The sequence below is a fragment of the Mustela erminea genome, chromosome 8 (genome assembly GCF_009829155.1).
Source record: "Mustela erminea isolate mMusErm1 chromosome 8, mMusErm1.Pri, whole genome shotgun sequence".
NCBI classification, from domain to species: domain Eukaryota; kingdom Metazoa; phylum Chordata; class Mammalia; order Carnivora; family Mustelidae; genus Mustela; species Mustela erminea.
Window position 1 is genome coordinate 1,711,787 of NC_045621.1, and position 18,212 is coordinate 1,729,998.

Here is an 18,212-nt window from a genome sequence, read left to right on the forward strand (position 1 = left end):
CAATAGAGCAGAGACAAAGCAAGAGTCAACACCTTCACCGAGCTTCTGGTCCATGTAGTGGGTCTGCAATTCAAGAGATCTGAGGTAGAAACAGACATTTATGAATCATCTGATTAAGGTAATAATTAAAGCCATAAGTAAGCGTGAGATACACGGGCCGGGAGGGGAACATTAAACAACAAAACCTGGAGCCTAGAAATAAATGTTGTTCACGCTAACAATGAAGGCTAGGCACAGAGGAATGAACTTACACAGTAAATAGGGGAAGGAGGAAAGCGGGAAACACACAGTTTCACATTAAACCAAGGGAGGGGCGTTTCTGAGAGGAGGACGTGTCGGCGAGCGGGTGCTGGTGAGAGCTCACGTGGAACGAGCCATGAAGCACATGCCCCGGAGTCCGTGCCACAGACGCCCTCCGTAAACCTGGGGAAGGCTGGCCGGGCGCAGGGTCGCGCTGAAGAGGGGCAAGTGAGAGCGGAGGGAATGGAGGTAAGACACTCACCTCTTCCGAAAAAGGCGTGTGCGGGTGGGCAGGTGGAGAGAAGGGACGGAGAAGGCGGTGAACCCACACACACACCAAGGCTAGCAAATCCGGTGCGGCAGTGCGGAGGAAGAGCCAGAGACCCAACGTGTGTGATGGGGAGACTCGCCCCAGACAGGAAGACGGTTGGCTTCTTCCCTGGAGATGCAGGTGGTTGTTAGTCCGGTCTGAGAGAGGCCACGTGGATGCTGGTCACAGACAGAGGCTCCAGGTGGAAGGCGGGTCATCCCAACGAGAACCCGACTCCGCCATGTGCTAGTTGTGAGACTAAGGGCAAATGAATTAAAGTCCCTTTGCCTCGGTTTTCTCATCTATAAAACGGTGATGAAAATACCTGTTTCCCCAGTTGTTATAATTGTTAAATTAGTCAATATATGCAAAGTTTTAAAGACTAGTCCCTGGCATAGAGTAAGCATTAGACGTGCGTTTATCACTATTATTCTCTCTCTAAACTGGACCTAAGCCAGTCTGCCGAGGGTGGGAGCTTTGGGGACAACAGAAAGGGTGGAAGGGGCACTGCTGAGCGTGGGAAGTAGGAGACGGAGCTGGGCTGTCTGGCAGTGCTGGCAGCCCTATAATGCTGGGATATGAACTCGTCATGGATTCAGGCTGCTCTGTTCTGTGAACTTTTATGCAGTTTTTAGCTATTTGGGAGCAGCAGCAGCAGACAAAATTATTTGAACACAACAACACTGGATTTGCCCAACAGACCGGTAAGACAAAGAGGTAACAGGCCCAGGAGTTTCCGTTTATCAGCAGAAAACGGTGCTTCCTGGACATTAGGCTGGATGAAGAGAGACGTAAAGGGATGAGACACTGGACTTGGGGAAAGGAGAGACGTCTCTTCTGCAAGAGCCTCAGGTAACAAGGGAACATCTTGCCTTTCAAGATAAATATCTTTTGACTCTGATTTAAACTTACTTTGTTAAGACGGGATTTAGCACTATCCAAACAGTATGGGTGTGAGGTGATCTCACCAAAATGGTGGCACAGAAGACCCTAGCCTCTGGCTCCTCACAAAGACCAATAACCAGACAAGTGCCTACCAACAAAAGCATCTCTGCGAGAGCTCTGGAGTCCCTTTAAGAAGCAACACATTGAAACAAAGAACCCGAGAATGATCATACAAAAAGAGAAGAAAGGCAGATTCATTTTGCCTGCATCATCCCTTTAGACTAGCTGGCTTGGTCAGTGCCATGACGGAACTCCCAGCTAGACAGAGTTCCCTTTACCAGGAAGAAAAGAGTGGGGTGAGCAATCAGTGTGTCAGTCTTTGGGGGCCTGCACAGAGGTCCTGCTCAGTTTCACCCTACCCAGACCAGCAAAGCTGAGACCTATAGAGACAGCTAGGAATGAGGAAGGAAAGCAGGGGTTACCGATAGCAGCCAGTATCAGTTGTGATCACCGTTCCCTGGTAACTTGCTCTGCAACAACCCCAGCATCTCCACCAAAGAAAGGGATAGTCAGAAGAGCCGCTACAGGCCTTCTGCAGATTTTACCAGTTTTTGCCCCGTAGATACTTACATTCACTGATGACAGTTGTCCCCACCCTGCTTCTTCCCTCTGCCCACCCCCACTGGAGCCGGGAACTGCCCCCGAAGGCCTCTATGATTGTGAGTGCAAGCTGCCTGCTTACACTCCTACAACGGACACACACACCTGTGCATGCTGGGGTTAGCACCTTGAGCTGTACCCTGCATGCCCTCAGCTCTGAAGAAATCCAACAAAGCCCTACACACCAGAAGCAAGAGCCCCGTATCTTCTAGTAAGACATCAGTTGGCCCCAGCCCTTGCTGCCTACCCTGGCCACACCATTATATTCCTGTCTACAATTGGCTCCCACTACACAAGCATCTGCAGCTGGCCTCTGCAGCCAATGATATGCACACCCACTGGCTACAGCCACTGTCACTGCCTGCCCTGGTCCCTAGCCACTGGATCTGGAGGTGCCACTAAAGCACCAATAGCCTATATGGACACTGCAGACTCCCCGTAGCACTCACAAGGACCACAGTGGCTTGAGCTAAAGAGACATCACACTCCCTCGGAACTAGTACCACCACACTTCTTTGCTCTTGGTGCTCAGCATCACTAGACCCAGGGTCACAGCACACTTCAGGATGCGACCACCCACTGAACGTGTTCACTTATTAAAATCATTCCATGAAATCTATAAATGACTACTTCAAATATGCAGACAGCTACACAAGGCTACAGGGATCACAAACAATCAGAGAAATATTATTCTACCAAAAGAATATAGTAAACCTCTCATAACTGGTCCCAAAGAAATGTAAATCCAGGAACTGTCCAGCAAAGAATTCAAAATAATTGTTCTATAGGTGCTCAGATACCAATAAGAGAATACAGATAAACAATTTAATAGTACCAACAAAACAATACCAGGAAAAAATGAGAAGTTCAACCAATAGAAAGAACCAAACAAATTTTGGAGCTGAAGAATACAATGATTGAACTAAAGAATTCAATAGAAAACATCAATAACACTTGGTGAAGGAAAAGAGACTCAATGAACTAAAAAATAAGTCAACTGAAATTACCCAATCAGAGGAGAGAAACAAAGAAGAAAAAGAACAAAAAAGTGTAAAAAAATCTTATGGGACTTACAGACACCATGAAAAGACCCAGGCATGCATTATTGGAATCCCTAAAGGAAGAGAAGGAGAAAAGGGTAGAGAAATTATTTTTTAAAATAGTGGGTGAGAACTTCCCAAATCTGGGGAGATTTGGACATTCAAATTTATGAAGCTAATAGGTCCCTCCCAAATTTCAATCTAAAACAATCTTCCCTGAGACACATAATAAAACTGTCTAAAATCAAAGACAAAGAGAATTTTAAAAAATACTTTTTTATACAAGGGGACCCCTATGGCTATTAGTGAATTTCTCAGGGGAGACCTTGAAGACTAGAAAAGAATGGGATTATATAGTCAAAGTGCTGAAAGAAAGATGCTGCCAACCAAGAATATTTTACCCAAAAAATTGTCCTTCAGGAGTGAAGACAAGATAAAGACTTTTCCTAAGAAACAAAAGCTGAGGAATATCATCGCCAGTAGATCTATCTTACAAGAAATGCTGAAAGGGGTTCTTCAAGCTAAAACAAAAGTATCTTAATTAGTAACATGACGCATGTGTAAATATCCAGCACACTGCTGTAAGTAAGTATATAGTCATACTTGGAATAACACTATAATATGATGATGTTAGCCACTTACCTCTAGTATAAAGGTTAAAAGAAAACTATGGCTATTTAAAAGAGCCACAGTTCATGATAATTTGTTAATGAATACAAAACATAAAAAGATGTAAATTGTGACATCAAAAACATAAAAAGAGAGGAATAAAAGGGTAGAATACCTTTAAAAGGTTTCTATAAAAAATGCCAGTACAGAAAATGCTCAACCCACAAGGAAAGGAAGCGAGAGAGGAAGAAAGGAACAAGGGAGAAACAAAACAGCCAAAAACCAATGAACAAGATGGCAGTATTAAGTCCTTACCTGTCAATAACTACTCTAAATGTAAATGGATTAAATCCTCAAAAACATATTAAAAGGTAGAGTGGACCAATGAATTAAAAAAAAAAAATCGGGGGCGCATGTGTGACTCAGTGAGTTAAAGCCTCTGCCTTTGGCTCAGGTAATGATCTCAGGGTCTTGGGATCGAGTCCCACATCGGACTCTCTGCTCCATGGGGAGCCTGTTTCCCCCTCTCTGCCTGCCTCTCTGTCTACTTGGGATCTCTTTCTGTCAAATAAATAAATAAAATCTTAAAAAAAAAAAAAAAAACTTGGGCGCCTGGGTGGCTCAGTGGGTTAAGCCGCTGCCTTCGGCTCAGGTCATGATCTCAGGGTCCTGGGATCGAGTCCCGCATCGGGCTCTCTGCTCAGCAGGGAGCCTGCTTCCCTTCCTTTCTCTCTACCTGCCTCTCTGTCTACTTGTGATTTCTCTCTGTCAAATAAATAAATAAAATCTTAAAAAAAAAAAAAACTAAAACAAAAATCAAATATATGCTGTCTCTGAAAGACTCAAAGGACACACATGAGCTCAACGTGAAGAGATTAAAAAAGATATTCTGTGCAAATATAAACCAAAAGAACAGAGGGTAGCTATACATGTATGGAACAGAATAGCCTTTATACTAAAAATGGTAACCAGAGACAAAAAGATCATTATAAACTATTACTTGACACATTCAACTAAGGACACGGAGTGGGAAGAAGTATAATTCGACAAATGTTTCCCTTCCTGGGTTAAATATTTAGTGATATGTTCAGTAGGCATGTGGTGGTTTATTGGAATGAGCTGTAACTGAAACACTCACTCACCAAGTCTCATTTCAGTTCTTATGTTAACCATTGGCTCAATCTTTCTGAGTCTTAGTTCCTCACCAGCAAGTAGTGCTTGATTTTAATTTATCTCTGGTGACTATCTTCAGCTCTAAGATCTGTGACTTCTGGGGTCTTCTGGGGCTGCCATTTTCTAGATCAGCTACAACATTCTGTGGATTGTGCTTAATAACTTAGATGTATTCACAAGCAGAAGATCATCTGCTGTTTGCTGGAGATAGAATCCAAGAAGGGCTTAATTTCATGATTTTAAAGAGGCCCCTGGAAGTGTATTTCCTCCATGTGGTTTTGGTTATAGGCAAATGTAAAGTATATCTCTGACTCAACTTGTGGGTGGTCAAATAGGGGGAAAATAAACAAAGACTGGTTCTGTAATAAGTTAGGTCACTGCAGTTCTGTGTTTGTAGAAGCTGCTTGAGAAAAGATAAACAAACAAATGCTCAATTCAAGTGAAAAAAGAAAAATTTTTGTTATATGCAGCTAAAAACACATAGACAATACTGTTTCTTAAAATGGAGAAAGCTAGAGATGTCCATCTTTAATCATTTTTTTATTCTCTTCCACTCCCACACAAACACCAACACACAAAGAACTCTTCTTAAACAATCTTTGCAACATTAGGAATCTGCAAGTTAACTTCAAGTAAACCACAATTCAATTTTACAAGATTTCTTTGCTCCATTTTCATAATAAAAATTTAAAATATATGTAGTCTTACTATGGCAGTATGTAAGAGAAACTGGCAGAGCCCCAGTTAGAACCTATATACTTTCTTCAAAAGGAGTCACAGCCTTATGAAGTTGACTTTGTCTGAAAAAAACATAATAAAAAATTTTGGAAATATATTGTGGGGGTTTTCCTATCAGCTAAATGTTCTGATGCATTAAATCAATTATTATAGGATATTTAATAAACACCAACAAAAGATTCATATAAGAATTGCAATCCACATAGATTTCATTTAAAATGGTGTAAAATTTGTTTATTGAGTCTCTGAATATGAACTCTAATTTAATGCTATTTTGCTGACAAAGAAAAATCAATCAGTAAAAAGTAAACCTCTAAGGAAATGGTCTCCTTTACAGGATCTGTGTTTTTCTTATGATTGGATGTGTGGTAATTCACTATTCATAGTTTCTGAAATTATACCAAGGAACTGTTGAGTGGAAGTCATCGGTGCAATATGGGACCATGCTTCAAATCCAACACTTAAAAGTGTGGGAAGTATTACTTTTATTATAAGGAGAGCTTCTATATCTTTAATAAACACCTTCTTTTATTATCAGATGTTTTCTTTGAAAAAAAATGTTGAAATCATAAACGAAGATACACAAATATTTTAAACATTTTATTTGAATCATTTTTCTTGGCTGTTTGCTCTTTGTATATACATAATATAACCATAATCACATTGTGCATTGATAAGGGTTAAAGCTAAAATAGGAACTAATATATCAATATTTAAATCATAACTATTAGCCTATATACAGACTTTTTTCTGTACTGAGAAAATGTCATTGAAAATTTTTAACTTTTATTTCATGGTTAAGAAAATTAACAACCTAAATTATTTAAAAACATTAAGATTAATGAATAGGGGTAAGATTCCATTAACTTTCAATCTTTTAACTAATTGGTAATAATGTTCTATTTGGTTACCAAGCAAAAGGAGAACATGATATCTACCTACGTTTAAAGACATTTCTTTGAAATTAAGGTATTATAACTTTAGGTTTCTTAAATCAATAGCTAATCAATTCATTTTCTTATCAAAGCACAGTCTTATCAAAGCAAAGTCTAAGAAGTAGATTCCCAACATACCCACTTCATGTAAAAGAGTTTCTGACACCCAGTTAACAATTATTTTGAAAATATCTTCTATAATTTGCTTATTTTTAGTGCTATATCATTGCTGGGGGTGGTTATTTTATTTTGCTCTTTTAAATTCAATATCCAAATATTTCTGAGCTTTAAGAAGCTCTGAAAATGAAAAAAATAAGAACTTTTAGCATTGGGTTGCTTGCTATTCTTTCTTCAGGTAAGATGATAAAATGTAGAAGGACTGGATTCATTTTTCCCAAATGACTTGGAACAATGTGTGATCTATCTTTGTATGACTATGGATCACAGAGTTTTACAAATTGAAGAACAATGAGTCAAGTTCGAATTTCCATAAAGAGAAGTTCAATTTTTCATCTAAAACTCCTGTTATCATATGGAAATTTTCTATGTTGTCAAAAAAAAATTTACCTTTAACCACTGAATATATGTGTAGGTTTCACTTTGTTTGCATTTAGATTCCATTCGAGGATTTTTTTTAGTTATGGTGGAACATGCAGTCACTTCACTTACAATTATTCACTGACAGCCCATCAACAGCTAGTACCTTTATTAACAAAATAGGAAATTAAAGCACACCTTTCTTCTCAGGGAACCAGAATTCAACATGTGCTATTTGAAGCCGTGGAAGTGGTTGAGATCATCTAGGGGAAGATTAAAGATTGAAAATATAAAGGCGGCTAATGACAAAAACAAGGAACACCAACATTAATGGACTAGGAGAAGACTACCCCCTACAAGTCTGAGGAGTGGCCATAGGAGAATAGGAAAGAGCAATGCCAGAAAAGAGGGGCAAGCAGGATATTGGCTAGACCTCACCAAGATGCCTTTTATTTTTTTCTTTGTGTAACAAGAACTGTATTTTAAAAATGATCCCAAGCTTAGATTCCTTTATTAAAAGTTTTTCTCTCACCTTACCTCAGCTCGTATTTCAGTTTCAGGGAGGTGGGTAGAGGAGATGTCAACTCCGGAATCAGAGAAAACCATGAGGATAACCAAACGCTTCCCATCAAGGAGCTGTGGCAACACAAATGAGGGTGGAGAGAAGCTGGGGAGTGGGAGACGCAGATTCAAGCCTCCCCTCTCCGAAATTGGCCTGGAATGTGATGAGTGTGTTAGGTAAATTGAGAAGTATGCCAAAGAAATGAGGTTTTTGGAGAAACAATTCATCTACAAGGTGATTTCATGCCAACAAAGAGTCGTTGCCAGGATATCTGTGGGGGAGGCATGGGGTAGTCAATCCAGGAAAGAATCTAGTACTCACTGTATAAAAATTATGGATGCCAAATTTAGAACCAGCATATCTGTCAGAAGCTCTGGCATGCTGTGGCAAAGTGAGAGATTCGGAAACCAGGGAGCACTGGAGAATGAGGCAGGCTCAGAACGCGTACAGCACTAGCAAGCGTCCAAGAGAAGGCAAGCCAGGGAAGAAGGAAACCCCAGGTCTTAACAAGCAAGAGTGAATAGGCTATAACCTAATCAACAATCACCAACAGAATGACCTTGGACAATTTAGGTCGTTCTTATTTCCAGAAAGAGCCCCACTATATACCCATTTGCTTGCATAAAGCCAGAGGGTTCTTTTCTCCTGTCACCGAAAGGCTGTAAATGTCTCTCTCTCATATCTCAGAATCCAGAAGTTCTCAGTTACTATGCTAAACAATTGAATTCAGTTCAATTTATCAAATTATCATGTATTCTAAGTGTGTAGCTAAATTTATCTGCATTTAAATTCCTCTACCCCTCACCCTGCAACTACTTAGTGGATGAGGTGATAAGGGAGATGAAATCAGTTTTAGAAAAAAAGGAAATCATATGTTTTATTTTTTTTTTCTGCACAAATAGTATCAAGTGAGAAATTTTTCAACCAAAAATTATGCATCATTTGTTTTCATTTCTCATCCCTCAAAAGATTTTTTTTTTTCAAAATTGAAGAGAGGCAAGTTGGGTAAAAAAGAATGAGCTCAGATCTCTTCATTATCCCAGAACTTTCTGTTCTCAAGCACACATATAATTCTTGATTACTATGCATCTAAAAATCTTTGATTAATGGTTGATGCCTTTTGTCAAAAGACTCTCTGTTTTTTTAAGATTTTACTTTTTTATTTGACGGAGAGAGAGAGATCGTGAGAAAGGGAATACAAGCAGGGGGAGTGGGAGAGGGAGAAGCAGGCTTCCTGCTGAGCAGGGAGCCCAATGCAGGGCTTGATCCCAGGACCCTGAGATCATTATCTGAGCTGAAGGCAGACGCTTAACAACTGAGCCACCTGGGAACCCCATTGTCAAGACTCTTAACAAGAGAGATGAGGTTGGTAGGTATTGGTAATTTAGTATATAATGACTATTAGGTATATGGTAATTAGTTCTAGATAAACCTGGAAAACATTGAAGGAAGTCTGGTGTATGGGTATCCCCAGTAAAAGTGAATACAGACAGAGCATAGAACTATGAGCTTACAGTTGAAGCACATGGATATTAGGCCATTCAGATGGGAAACAGATTCAAAGCATAGGAGAAGACATTTAAATTAAGGGAAGGGGGGACACCTGGCTGTCTCAGGAGAGCATGTGACTTTTGATCTCAGGGCTGTGAATTCAAACCCATTGTTGGGTGTAGGATTACTTAAAAATAAAATCTCCAGTTAAAATAAATAGATAGATAGATAGATGATAAATGAATAAATAGGCAAAGGGAACTGAGGGGCAATACGATTAACACTTATTTTTATTTAAAATACAGAGATGTGGGGCACCTGGGTGGCTCATCAGCTCAGTCTTGTTTTTTTTTTTTCTTTTTCTTTTTGGTCAGTGAAAAGCCCAGGATTCCAAGTAGTAAAGTGACTTGTCAAAGGTCACATTACAATAAGTGGCCGAATCAGGGTTGGAACTCATGTATCTTGTTTCCATGTCCGTTTCTTTTCTGATTACTATCACGCAGCCACTTATCAAACTTCATCACTTTTTATATGTTCAATTTTATGTTTTTAAACAATCAAGAACAAGGATGAATAAAATCTAATAAAAACAATGTCCCTCCAACTTCTAAGAGTGTAAACATTCCAGCTCCTGCAATCCAATCGAATCTCCTCATCTCTGTTTCTCATTATATTTAGACTTGCTAACATGTACCTAAAATCTAGGATTAGTGTCTGAAATATTTTTAGTAAAAATGATTTGTCTATGTGGGTGAAGCGATGATATGGCATATGAGAGTTTCTTGTATTCTAGACTTGTCAGAATTAGAAAGACAAATGAAATATAATAAAGTATGTCAATTGATGATGGGTCATGAGAAGCCCTCAAGTGTGTTTGAATCTGTAAAGATACACAATATATGGTTATATTCTAGTGGCAATAGCTATTACACAGTAGAGATGCTTGAGAATGATGATACACTTTTCCAATTACAAAATGAGATGATTTTGCCTTCACGGTTCAAGGAAAAGAAGACTTTGTATAACCATGAAATGAGCATTTAATGGTAAATGCATTTTTTGAAAATCACAGATAATTATTGAATACATGGAATATTTGCTGCACAGAATTAAGAAAGAAGGTAGCATATGAAAGATATCTTCACAGGGCCAGTTAATGTGTTCATCACCATTTATGACGAATTATCTTGAGAAGAGAGTTGTCAAGTTACACAGATTGCTTTTACCTAGTGCTTTTTTAATACTTTTTTATCTTCCACATTTCAATTTTTCTTTATGCTTTGTTATAGATGTACCTTTAACTAGTTTATAATTAGATTGTTTTTCATCTAGTCTGATGATCTTTGTCTTTTTTTTAATATATATTTTATTTATTTACTTGACAGACAGAGATCACAAGCAGGCAGAGAGAGAGGGAAGCAGGCTCCCCACAGAACAGAGAGCTTGATGTGGGGCTCGATCCCACGACCTGGGGACCATGAGCTGAGCTGAAGGCAGAGGCCCAACCCACTGAGCCACCCAGGCATCCCCAATCTTCGTCTTTTAACTTGAACACTTTTAGTCCACCTTTATTTAAAAAAAAATTATTATTGTTGCTATTGCTATAAGTTTTGAAAAGACAAGTGTCTAATTTCTACTATTTTGGAGAGAATATGTCTTCTCTAGTTACACTTAAATTTACCCTTTTCTTTGCTATTTGTTTATATATTCATTCATTCATTCATTCATTCATTTTTCTGAGGTTATTTAAACTTCCTGAAACACTGGATGTGTGTCTGTGACACATTTTATTATATACCCACAGTTCTTCCTTCCCTGCTTGAATATACCTTGGTTTACAATAGTAGAATGTATGTCCGCATGTCACTGAGAGTGAGCATTTCCATATCATTTCCTTTGATCAGGAAAATGTATGAGGGATGAGGGTGCCTCAGTACCTAACCAAGGCTTTACCAATACCTCGTGTTTCCATTTGTCTTTCTTAGCTATTGGCAACCTCCATGAGGAAAGCATGTTCAAATTAGCTGCTAGTCTCCAAATGAGAGTCATATAGAACAATATTAAACTTGATGCTCAACCAGTTTGAGGAATTGTGCACAACAAAAGTAAATTGTTCTACTATAGGCCACTGATACGTGGAGGTCGCTTGTTACAGTATTATTGATGCACATTTCTAGGTAATGCAATATCGTTCCTCAGGTTTTGAAAAATTCCAACTTTTATCTCTCTCTCTCTCTTTTTTTCTTTTTGCCTTTGTCTCTCTCTCTATCTTCCAATTATACATATGCTAAACCCTTTTGAAGCTTCCTCTCTTTTAGTCACATATAAAAATTTCCATATTTTGATCATTCCATGATGTTCAGATAGCTTTTCTAACCTATATTACAGATCATTAGTTCCCTCTATAACTGTTTAACTTGCTTTTAAAAATACCTATGGAGGTTTTCCCTATAATTTCAATATGATTCTTTTTCAGTCATGGTATGGCACTCTAACGGATTCCTGTTTTAATACTGTAGTTATGTTCAGTCTTGTATTTTGTATTTATCAGTTATATTTATCAATTGTATTTGATATTTATCAAAATGTATTTATCAATTACACTTATCAATTTTCTTGATAGGATAATGACTTCTTAGTCTGCATCTAATAATCTCATCACCTAAAGTATTTATTTTTCTCTTATTTCTAGTTTACAGTTTATTTCTAGTTTACAGTCATTTCCTTTGTGACCAAGTCTCTTTTATGACTAGGTATGTTTTTAGAATTTCAGTTTATTGGAAGTTCTCCTTTTGTGGCAAGATTTATGTTCTTTTCTGACAGATGACTGTGGGTTCCTCCATGTCCATGGAGGAACTTTCCATGTCCACTTTCAACCATGCCAGGTTCAAATTCCTTGGAGCACTGAGGGATAGATGCCTGGATTGTAATTCCAGGCCAAGAACTAGTTTTTCTCTTGTTTATATTCATCCAGAGTCTGAGATAACATGAGGGTCTCCTGTTAGTCTCTTATGTACACCTTCAGCCTTAAAGTTCAGTCTTCTTCAACAAAGGAAATTAATAATTTTCTAGGTCAACAAATGCCTAAAGTACTACCTGTGCTTGTTTGTGGGCTTGATTTCTAACATTCCTTTTATTTTGCCTTTGATAATTGTTGACCACCTTGTCATTTTCTTAATTTGTTAATGAGATTTTTAAAAAATCTTTTATATAAGTTTTAGATTGCTTTCAGCAAGATGAATGATTTGAACAACCTATTCCATTGTTATCAGAAAAGGAAGTGTCTCACAGTTATTCCAGAACTTTTCATTTTACTGCTATGTTTTTCTGTTTAATTTCCTTTTCTTCCATCTGTTCTTTCCACTATCTCACATGTCTGCTCTGGAATCAGTCCTGTCCCAAATTAAAGTACATTTGCAAAATCTAGAATAGCATCAAGTCAGCATTGCTGTTAGTCTATCATTTTTTGACTTTATGGAGTTGGGAACAAACCCTCAGCTTGGGCTTCAACTTGGTAGTATTTTTTCCCCCTTTTTGTGTAAGAGATCATGTCTAGAAAGTCTGGAAATTTTTCCAGCATAGTATCAATGTCTTAATTTTCCAGATCTGAAATTTCCAGGCTGAAATTCTGTCTCTACTTCAAACTTTGTGGATAATGTCATGTTTATTTAGGAAAGAACATGTTGATGCAGATGTTGATCTCTACATGTTATTTTCTACACAAATCCTTGTTGCAGTGTTTTATTGGCTTGGTTGAAACCTCAATGCCATTTTCTGAACCTCTTTGGTACGGACTGTTTCAACCTACTCTCTGGATGCCAAATTTTTCCCCTCGACTCCACTTTGCCTCGTCTCCAACCAGATACGTTGTATACTCACTCATTGCACCCTCTCACAGACAAAATGCCATTCTGCATGTTGACCCCTCTTTGAAGATGTTATCAGCTTCATGAACTATTTCATCAACTTCCATATCTCCAGACATGACACTTCACCATTTGCCTCTGAGTAGTGAAGAAAACAGATGAAAAATCAATCCATTGATTTAATTATTTGTTTATACATCTTATCAAAGATGTAAAAAGATAAAAAACTAATTGGGTCACCAGTATCTTAAAAAAAAAAATTCCTACTAACAGTGGAAATATCCCTACTTGGTATTTGAAAGTTAATTGCATTGACAGACTCTTTCAGTGAAATTTATTAAACATACTTTCCCCAATATTTTGGCTTATTTTTGCAATCTAACTCATGGAGAAAGGTATCAGACACAAAATATGAATTACAGCTGTGTTGTTTCAAAATGAATAATGTCTGCTGGGTGAGACACTGAGTCAAGGGTTTAGTTTGCAGCAAAGGAAAATATTTGTGAGTGCTGCTGGAAGAGCTGACCGCCTAGCTTACGCAGCCTCCCTTTTAGACAGAGAAACACCGGAATGCAAGCAATTGCTAAGTTGGCTAGAAAAGCAAAAGCAACTTTTGTAACCGTGTCAGTCGCATCCCAAAGATTCTCTGATTACAAGTAATTCTCATCTGTTCTTCCTTGTTTTAGAAAATAAAGTTATGAACTTTTAAAACATTAAAACAAACCTCTGCTCTTAAATTCAATGAGGAAAGATTTCCTGGAAAAAGGCAGTGAAAGCATTCTTGTTGCTCAACACAGAATGTTATCTAAAAGAGATAATAGGCCTAAAACTGAGTTCCCTAGGCATTGCTTCCAGAGCATAAGCAAGTAATAAGATTGTGTTGCCCTAGGCAAAATGCATATTAATTGAGGCTATATTTTCTAACTCTTAATTCATTAATGAGATAATACTTAAAATTTTCTTTACTGAAAAATTTTTTTAAGATTTTATTTATTAATTTGACAGACAGAGATCACAAGCAGGTAGAGAGGCGGCAGAGAGAGGGGGGAAGCAGGCTCCCTGCTGAGCAGAGAGCCCCATGTGGGGCTCGATCCCAGGACCCTGGGAATATGACCTGAATGGAAGGTAGAAGCTCAACCCATTGAGCCACCCAGGCGCCCCAAGAATTTATAATGTTGCAAAGCAATTATATTGTTGACATCTAACATCATAAAACTCAACTTATTTCTTTAGGTAAAAGAAAGGAAGAATGTATTTATATGTATTTCTAATTTCTTAGCCAATTTGCCATACTGGTACAGTCGAATAAAGAGTTGTTTTTCAACTCTGGAGCATTATTTTATTTTTCTTTAGAAGAGCTGGGGGTGAGGAAAGGCAGTGGGCAAGTTTAGTATCAATACTATCTGATTCCATCATTGTTCTAATTTAATACACATATGTCAGAATTCAAAAAGCATCTAATTTAAGTAAGACTGAAGGACTTTTTGTTGGTAATCCCTAAGGATTCGAGTAATTCCAGTTGAATCATCAGAGACTTTATTTCCTTTCCCTTCTCTGCTCCTCACAGCCTTACCCCTTTCTTCCAAGTGCAAGGGCTTCAGAGCTTCCTCAGCTCACCTCTCAGGGACTTAACTGGTTTTGAGCCTGATCAGGAAGCGTCATTGATAACTGGCAGTATGATACTGGGTGTCACCCACAGCAAGAGTCACAAGTGACCACTAAGACTTTTCATGTAACAGCCCAACCAGGACTTCTGACTGTTTTCAAGTTATCTAAAAATCATAATCATTCTTAATAAAGATTGCAATTTGTTCCTAAAATTTACTCGTTAAATTTAAATATCTCCATATGCATTTATTTTGTAGTGGTGGTACTTAATTGCCCACATAAATGGCTTTTGATGTTTAAAATCTTTTTTATTTTTTATTTTTTAATTATTTATTTACTTGAGAGAGAGAGAGCGCGCGCATGCAAGTGGGGGAGGGGTGGAGGAAGAAAAAGAGAATCTCCAGCGGATTCCCTGCTGAGTGCAGAGCCCCATATAGGGGCCCATTGCACAACCCTGAGATCACAGCAGGAACCAAACCAAGAGCCAGCTGCTTTAAAGACTCAGCCACCTAGGCACCCCCATAAATGGCTTTTTAAAAAAACAAGTCATGTTCATCAGTGTGCTAGCAGGTTTTGATTGATACTGGCTGTCTGTTTTTATATTACTTCATTTATTGCAATAGTAAATCAATTCTTACTTTGGAAGCCAAGAAAACGTTTTATACTGCAGTATGGTTGCCTCCCTAGAGTTTATTAGCTCATTTTCTTTCAATTAACTCTGTGTGCACTGGGCCCTTTGCTAATGTTCCTGATTCTGAAGTCCTAATGTGTCCGCAGAGAAGCACCCAGGTTGGTCTTGAACTGTCAAAGAAAATAGAAACTGCAAATGACCTGACACATTATCTATCCTAGACTGCTGCTTGTCTATCAGTGTTGTCTCTGGAAGATGAGGAACTACCTGAGGCAAGGTCATGTCCTGTAAGTCTGTAGCGCAGTATCTACTTGTCAATTAACTCTGGAAAATACTTGGATTTATGGAAAAATTTGGACTGCCCTCTCAATGACCTATTAATTGTGCTATTATATTTTTAGTGCTTTCAAAGAACTTTGACATGAAAAGGAAGGTTTTGCTCTTTACTTGGAGTTACCCAGCTGGTTCGTGACGGGCCTAGAAATGCATCGCTCTAACTGCTACTCCAGTGGTCCTTCGATCCTATCAAGGTAAATAACAGCCAAGTGATCTATGCATGTGCATTCACTGACCAGCACAAACTGGGCTCTAGAGTGAGAGCAAATGAACTTGATGAACTGAACTTCTTCTTCCCCTTAAAACCCACCCGTTTGTTGATGGTGGTTTAATCTGGGTAGATTTAATTTAGATCAACTGTTTAAAAATTGAGTAAAAGATTCACACAACCTTGTATTTTAAATTTCATTCTTCCTGAAAGGTATCAACATTCTGGTAAAACTGATCAAATGGAAAGCTTATCTAAATGCAAAAACCATATTTTGGGCACCTGGGTGGCTCAGCGGGTTAAAGCCTCTGCCTTGTGATCTCTGTCTGTCAAATAAATAAATAAATAAAATCTTTAAAAAAAAATTAAAAATACCAAATTTAATCAGATTCCTTTGTTAATATATATTATTTTGCTAGTGTTATTATCACAAAACATTTCTCGATTAATTTTAAGTCATTAACATTACTATTTAAATGAAAATGTAGTACATACTAAAATTTCTGAGATACTTGAGAATCTATGAAATTTGTTTTTATATTTGTAAACTAATGCAGACATGGCTGATTTTCTTCTACATTGGTTTATTTCAGAATTAAGCTGTCCAATAAAGGAAAACCTAATGTTTTGTAAAGGAGAAGACTAGAGATACTAATACTTAAAACAGACTTGAAACCATTCTTTAATTCATCTTCACATGACAAAAAAATTTTTTTAAGATTTTATTTATTTATTTGACAGACAAATCACAAGTAGGCAGAGAGGCAGGCAGAGAGAGAGGGAAGCAGGCTCCTTGCTGAGCAGAGAGTCCGATGCGGGGCTCGATCCCAGGACCCCGGGATCATGACCTGAGCCGAAGGCAGAGGCATTAACCCACTGAGCCACCCAGGTGCCCCAATAATTTTTAAGTAGGAAGACAATTATGTTTGATTTTGTTTCCTTTGCCTTTGGGAGACATGTCTTGAAAGAAGTAGCTGTGGCCGATGTCGAAGCACTTCTCCCATGTTCTCCTCTAAGATTTTGATAGGAAACAGAGGAGAAGTGCGTTGGGGGGAATTGGAGGGGAAGACAAGCCATGAGCCTCGAGAGACTGTGGACTCTCAGAAACAAACTGAGGGGTTGGAGGTTAGGAGGGCCTGGTGGTGGGCATTAAGGAGGGCACGTCTTGCATGGAGCACTGGTGTGGTGCATAAACAATGAATCTTGGAACACTGAAAAAATTAAATTAAATAAAAAAATAAAGTGCCTTGTGATGTCAAAAATATAAAAAGAAAAAGAAAAAGAAGACAATTATTTTCAATGTTTGCATATTAAAAAGAAAATATGAGTTCTTTACAAAGCAGTAAGTCATTTTAACTTGTAAAAAAACTAAACAAACAGCAATAACAAAAAGCTGTATTAGTAGATATTCTCCACAATTTCTCTACCAAATATTACATGGGCTGTAGAGTTTGTTACTACAAGAAAAATGTTTGAGAATGAGTGGATATTTACTAAATGATTGTTGTATATAGCATATTCTATATAATAGTTGAGTTTCCTTTAACTCAAAAGCTTACCTAAAAATGTTTTATTTCCTTACAAGTTATAAAGAGTTATTTTTAAAAGAGGAAATATAGGAAGAAAAAAAGGAATTTCAAATCCTTGTAATTTTTCAACAGAGATGTAACCTTTCACTACATACTCAATGTGTTTCCACCTCTAAATAATGTTATCTCTGTAAAGTACATATATGATACAGAAATCTGATAGAAAATGAAAGTAATGTTCTTAGTCCAGTGATTTCACAATGTTATTGAACTAATGAATTAACTTAATAATTCTCACCTCTCATTATTACTTCCAATCCCCCAGCTAACAATAAGGGACCCCATAAACTGATTTGTTTTCCTTCTCATGGGTGCAGAACCAAAATTGAGAGATATTAATTTAAATAATAAACATTTTGTAATTCTTAGTATGTGGGTCTCCGCTGAGACATTGCCACTTTTGCTGATATCATATCTTGCTGTGTTCTTGTTCCTTTCTTTAATATCAAACATCTACTTCGTGACACAAGAGCAAAGTTCATACGTGTAATAAATTATGAAGTGAGTACCAAGTCCATATCTGTTGAGCCAGCATCAACTTTTGTTCAAGATTTTGAACTAAGAGTCAGAGAAAACAGTGTCTGAGCCACAATGATGGTGATGTCATTTAAACGCCACTGCTCATGTCTCCTTGCTGATGTCACTGCTGCTAGTGTCCCTCGACCCTTCAAGTTCCATTGCTGTATCAGCACCCGGCACCCATGTCCCCACACTCCCCGGCTTTCCTCCTGGCTATTCCACTCTTGCTCAAACTCGGTAAAATGCCTCAATGTATTTTCAATACTACCTTTGCT

At 37.9% G+C, this 18,212-nt stretch overlaps 1 long non-coding RNA gene across 1 annotated transcript; it reads left to right on the forward strand.

The window, feature by feature from the left end:
* Positions 1–416: 416 nt before the first annotated feature.
* Positions 417–17,958, forward strand: LOC116596827. Its single transcript, XR_004288328.1, has 4 exons — positions 417–489; positions 15,507–15,572; positions 15,687–15,815; positions 17,889–17,958. It is a non-coding gene; the product is annotated as an uncharacterized LOC116596827 (long non-coding RNA).
* The last annotated feature ends 254 nt before the right edge of the window (positions 17,959–18,212 follow it).